Here is a 5,000-nt window from a genome sequence, read left to right on the forward strand (position 1 = left end):
ACGCGCCAACACGTCCGCACAGCTGCGATACAAACCACCTGCGAGAACCGCAGAGGCGACCGAGCAGCAGACGGCGTCGCGGCGCCGAGCGCCGGGCGGCGGCGCATCCTCAGCGCACACAGTCCTCAATCGGACCAGCACACTGCAGATGTCCACCGCGCTTCGCACCGGGCCCGCGAGGACCTACTTTGGCCGCACGGCGCCGCGTGCAGGGTGCGCCGGCGCGCAGCTGCGCCGCCTGCCGCCTCCGTCGGCCGGCGCGCCTGCCACTGGCCGCCCCCACCAGCCGGCTGTAGCGCGTGCGCCCACGCACCGCGCGGCCAGCACGCCGGGAGGCCCCCCCTCACCGGCCGGGGACGGTCCCACCCAGCCACCGCCGCGTATCGCTTCACACCCACATGCCATTCACGTTCGTGGGCATGGTGGGTATCGCTGAAACAACCGGTTGGTAGCTCAACCGATCGTCGCCATCACTGATTCACCTCTAGCGAGAACAACCGCACCACAACCGTTTACCAGTTGTTCATTTGCGTAACGTCACCAGCAAACGTAGACGTCCATCGCCATTTGCAAATTCAACGATTGTTGCATGCCTGTGTCAGGTGTCACGACACACTATGTCTGCCCACATACACGCAACAACATGTGCACGCTTCGCGAACACGTGGAAGGTGGCCCCCGTACGTATGCGATGTCCATTGCGCGAACGACTGTCAACCGGCCTCTGTCGCATGTCGCAGATGTGGAACGCAGTGCACCATGCTATCACGGTGTGTGAGAAGAGACGACTACGTCTGACAACACGCGCCACTACATCAACAGACGGCTCATGCTGATCGCCATCCACGGCATACCATACTGCAATCCAGCTCTTATAGGGAGACGACACGTAGCTGAGTGCACAATATTTGGACCGTATGGTTCGCCGTTGTTGGCGCAGTCGTGGTACGGTCACACATGTACCACGATGTATCATTCAGTACATGAGGACCAATGTGCAGTACAGTGTGTGATTTGGACGTACAACATCAGCGGACAGTTGACACACGCCGTACCACAACGTAGGCTGTGCTTCGCCATGCAAATGCCAATGAACAACTGCGAAGGGCATTGAGCATGTACGTCCTGCTGCCATCCGCATTACAGTGTATAGCTGCAAGGTGTTTAACATGAAGCGATACTCTGGGGACCAGGCAGTGCGAGTAGCAAACTATATTGCGGGGGTTGCAGTTAGGCAACACCACACTAATTTAACGCGTCGTATGACAATTACAGAGCAGGTTAAGGCCCAACGTGTGTTGGGTTAAGGCCCAACGTGTGTTGGGTTAAGGCCCAACGTGTGTTGGGTTAAGGCCCAACGTGTGTTGGGTTAAGGCCCAACGTGTGTTGGGTTAAGGCCCAACGTGTGTTGGGTTAAGGCCCAACGTGTGTTGGGTTAAGGCCCAACGTGTGTTGGGTTAAGGCCCAACGTGTGTTGGGTTAAGGCCCAACGTGTGTTGGGTTAAGGCCCAACGTGTGTTGGGTTAAGGCCCAACGTGTGTTGGGTTAAGGCCCAACGTGTGTTGGGTTAAGGCCCAACGTGTGTTGGGTTAAGGCCCAACGTGTGTTGGGTTAAGGCCCAACGTGTGTTGGGTTAAGGCCCAACGTGTGTTGGGTTAAGGCCCAACGTGTGTTGGGTTAAGGCCCAACGTGTGTTGGGTTAAGGCCCAACGTGTGTTGGGTTAAGGCCCAACGTGTGTTGGGTTAAGGCCCAACGTGTGTTGGGTTAAGGCGCAACGTGTGTTGGGTTAAGGCGCAACGTGGGTTACGTTAAGGCGCAACGTGGGTTACGTTAAGGCGCAACGTGGGTTACGTTAAGGCGCAACGTGGGTTACGTTAAGGCGCAACGTGGGTTACGTTAAGGCGCAACGTGGGTTACGTTAAGGCGCAACGTGGGTTACGTTAAGGCGCAACGTGGGTTACGTTAAGGCCCAATAGTAGGTTAGGTTAAGGCCCAATATAGGTTAGGTTAAGGCCCAATATAGGTTAGGTTAAGGCCCAATATAGGTTAGGTTAAGGACAATATAGGTTAGGTTAAGGTACAATATAGGTTAGGTTAAGGTACAATATAGGTTAGGTTAAGGTACAATATAGGTTAGGTTAAGGTACAATATGGGTTAGGTTAAGGCGCAATATGGGTTAGGTTAAGGCGCAATATGGGTTAGGTTAAGGCGCAATATGGGTTAGGTTAAGGCGCAATATGGGTTAGGTTAAGGCGCAATATGGGTTAGGTTAAGGCGCAATATGGGTTAGGTTAAGGCGCAATATGGGTTAGGTTAAGGCGCAATATGGGTTAGGTTAAGGCGCAATATGGGTTAGGTTAAGGCGCAATATGGGTTAGGTTAAGGTACAATATAGGTTAGGTTAAGGTACAATATAGGTTAGGTTAAGGTACAATATAGGTTAGGTTAAGGTACAATATGGGTTAGGTTAAGGTACAATATAGGTTAGGTTAAGGCACAATATGGGTTAGGTTAAGGCGCAATATGGGTTAGGGTAAGGCGCAATATGGGTTAGGTTAAGGCGCAATATGGGTTAGGTTAAGGCGCAACGTGGGTTACGTTAAGGCGCAACGTGGGTTACGTTAAGGCGCAACGTGGGTTACGTTAAGGCGCAACGTGGGTTACGTTAAGGCGCAACGTGGGTTACGTTAAGGCCCAATATAGGTTAGGTTAAGGCCCAATATAGGTTAGGTTAAGGCCCAATATAGGTTAGGTTAAGGCCCAATATAGGTTAGGTTAAGGCCCAATATAGGTTAGGTTAAGGTACAATATAGGTTAGGTTAAGGTACAATATAGGTTAGGTTAAGGTACAATATGGGTTAGGTTAAGGCGCAATATGGGTTAGGTTAAGGCGCAATATGGGTTAGGTTAAGGCGCAATATGGGTTAGGTTAAGGCGCAACGTGGGTTACGTTAAGGCGCAACGTGGGTTACGTTAAGGCGCAACGTGGGTTACGTTAAGGCGCAACGTGGGTTACGTTAAGGCGCAACGTGGGTTACGTTAAGGCCCAATATAGGTTAGGTTAAGGCCCAATATAGGTTAGGTTAAGGCCCAATATAGGTTAGGTTAAGGCCCAATATAGGTTAGGTTAAGGTACAATATGGGTTAGGTTAAGGTACAATATGGGTTAGGTTAAGGTACAATATAGGTTAGGTTAAGGCGCAACGTGGGTTACGTTAAGGCCCAATATAGGTTAGGTTAAGGCCCAATATAGGTTAGGTTAAGGCCCAATATAGATTAGGTTAAGGCCCAATATAGGTTAGGTTAAGGCCCAATATAGGTTAGGTTAAGGTACAATATAGGTTAGGTTAAGGTACAATATAGGTTAGGTTAAGGTACAATATGGGTTAGGTTAAGGTACAATATGGGTTAGGTTAAGGTACAATATAGGTTAGGTTAAGGCACAATATGGGTTAGGTTAAGGCGCAATATGGGTTAGGTTAAGGCGCAATATGGGTTAGGTTAAGGCGCAATATGGGTTAGGTTAAGGCGCAATATGGGTTAGGTTAAGGCGCAATATGGGTTAGGTTAAGGCACAATACGGGTTAGGTTAAGGCACAATACGGGTTAGGTTAAGGCACAATACGGGTTAGGTTAAGGCACACATTGTTGTAAGGAAAGGTGTTTTCGGGGGGGGGGGGGGGGGGGGCTGGTTTGTTGATTGTGATTATCGTAAGTAAATGACTGCGGCATCATCTGATTTGCCACGTCAGGGTGCACCTTTGGCTCATAACAGGCGGCGCTCTGATTCCATGCTTGTGGCAGACCTGTGTCTTTCATTCGTGCCATTGTTTGTGTGGTGTGACAGGAGGCAGTATTGTGATGTTGGGTGCACCCCTGTGTAGGACATGTGTGGGTGTTGGTGGCTTAGCTGAGCAATGGTGGTTGTCGGAAGGGTGGGATATTCTGTTTTCCGAGTGGACCTCCCGGTCTGGTTATGATAGTGTGGATTGTCTAATGTGGCAGAGAGGATGCACTGGGTGTTGTTCCATGCTGGTGCTTAGATATTGTCTGTGTGCCTGTTACAGGCAGAGAGTAGTGCGTGATAAGAGTGTCTGGCTGACGTGTGATTGTGAGCAGAGTCTTTCAGCATGTATACGGACAGTTGTATACATTATCTGTATTCTGATGGCTCTATCTATTACTAATCAGCGCCGTGTATACGTTTAATCCGGTTCCAGTCGAAACTATTGTATCTCTGTACATTAGTGACACGGCGAGCCCGCTATGTAGTTACTCGTCTCGGCAGCTTCCACCGGTGTATGGCAAATGATTATAAGGAATCAGTCTAGTCGTCAATACCGATAGTGTGACGTCACATGTCTGGGGTGGGGGACGCTGCGCCCTTCCGGTGGGTCATGGCCTAGGAAGACTCTTCCCACGCAGGGGGGCTTGGACTGTCATTGACTCTTCCGAGTAATATACTTGCCGTACGTTTTTGCGACTGCGAGTGCAACGCTCACCGGTACCGACATGGATGGAGCGCCTCCTAGCTGCCGCTGAGCATCTGCATTCGTACAGAGAGCAACGCGCTCGCGTCTGTAGCTCGTACGTGGTACAGCTCGCAGCTCATGTATAGGGACAGCGGGAATGTCGCATATTGGACATAACTCTTCATGAAACGCACGTTATAGGGGTGGATTGCACATTGCGAGTGCGAGCAAAGTCCGCCGTTCATCCGCTGGAGCTGCGAGTTGGGCGGTTGGGGTGGGGCACGAACAGGTGCAGGTGGAGTGATTGCCGGTCCACGACTTCGTGCGGCAGAGGCGCTGGCGTTGGGGTGCTGTTGTCGACAGAGGATGCAGGCTTTGTGGGTGGGGTCGAAAGAAGGGCACTGTGGGCCCATGGCTGTCTTAGTCGGCTTGGCGTCTCATAGATGACGGTATCGTCGTTGCAGGAGGTCATGTTGCGGGAGACCTACAGATGGCGGTATGTTTTGCGGTGCGCTCGACATGGCGG

This window comes from Schistocerca americana, unplaced genomic scaffold (genome assembly GCF_021461395.2).
Source record: "Schistocerca americana isolate TAMUIC-IGC-003095 unplaced genomic scaffold, iqSchAmer2.1 HiC_scaffold_1430, whole genome shotgun sequence".
NCBI lineage: Eukaryota > Metazoa > Arthropoda > Insecta > Orthoptera > Acrididae > Schistocerca > Schistocerca americana.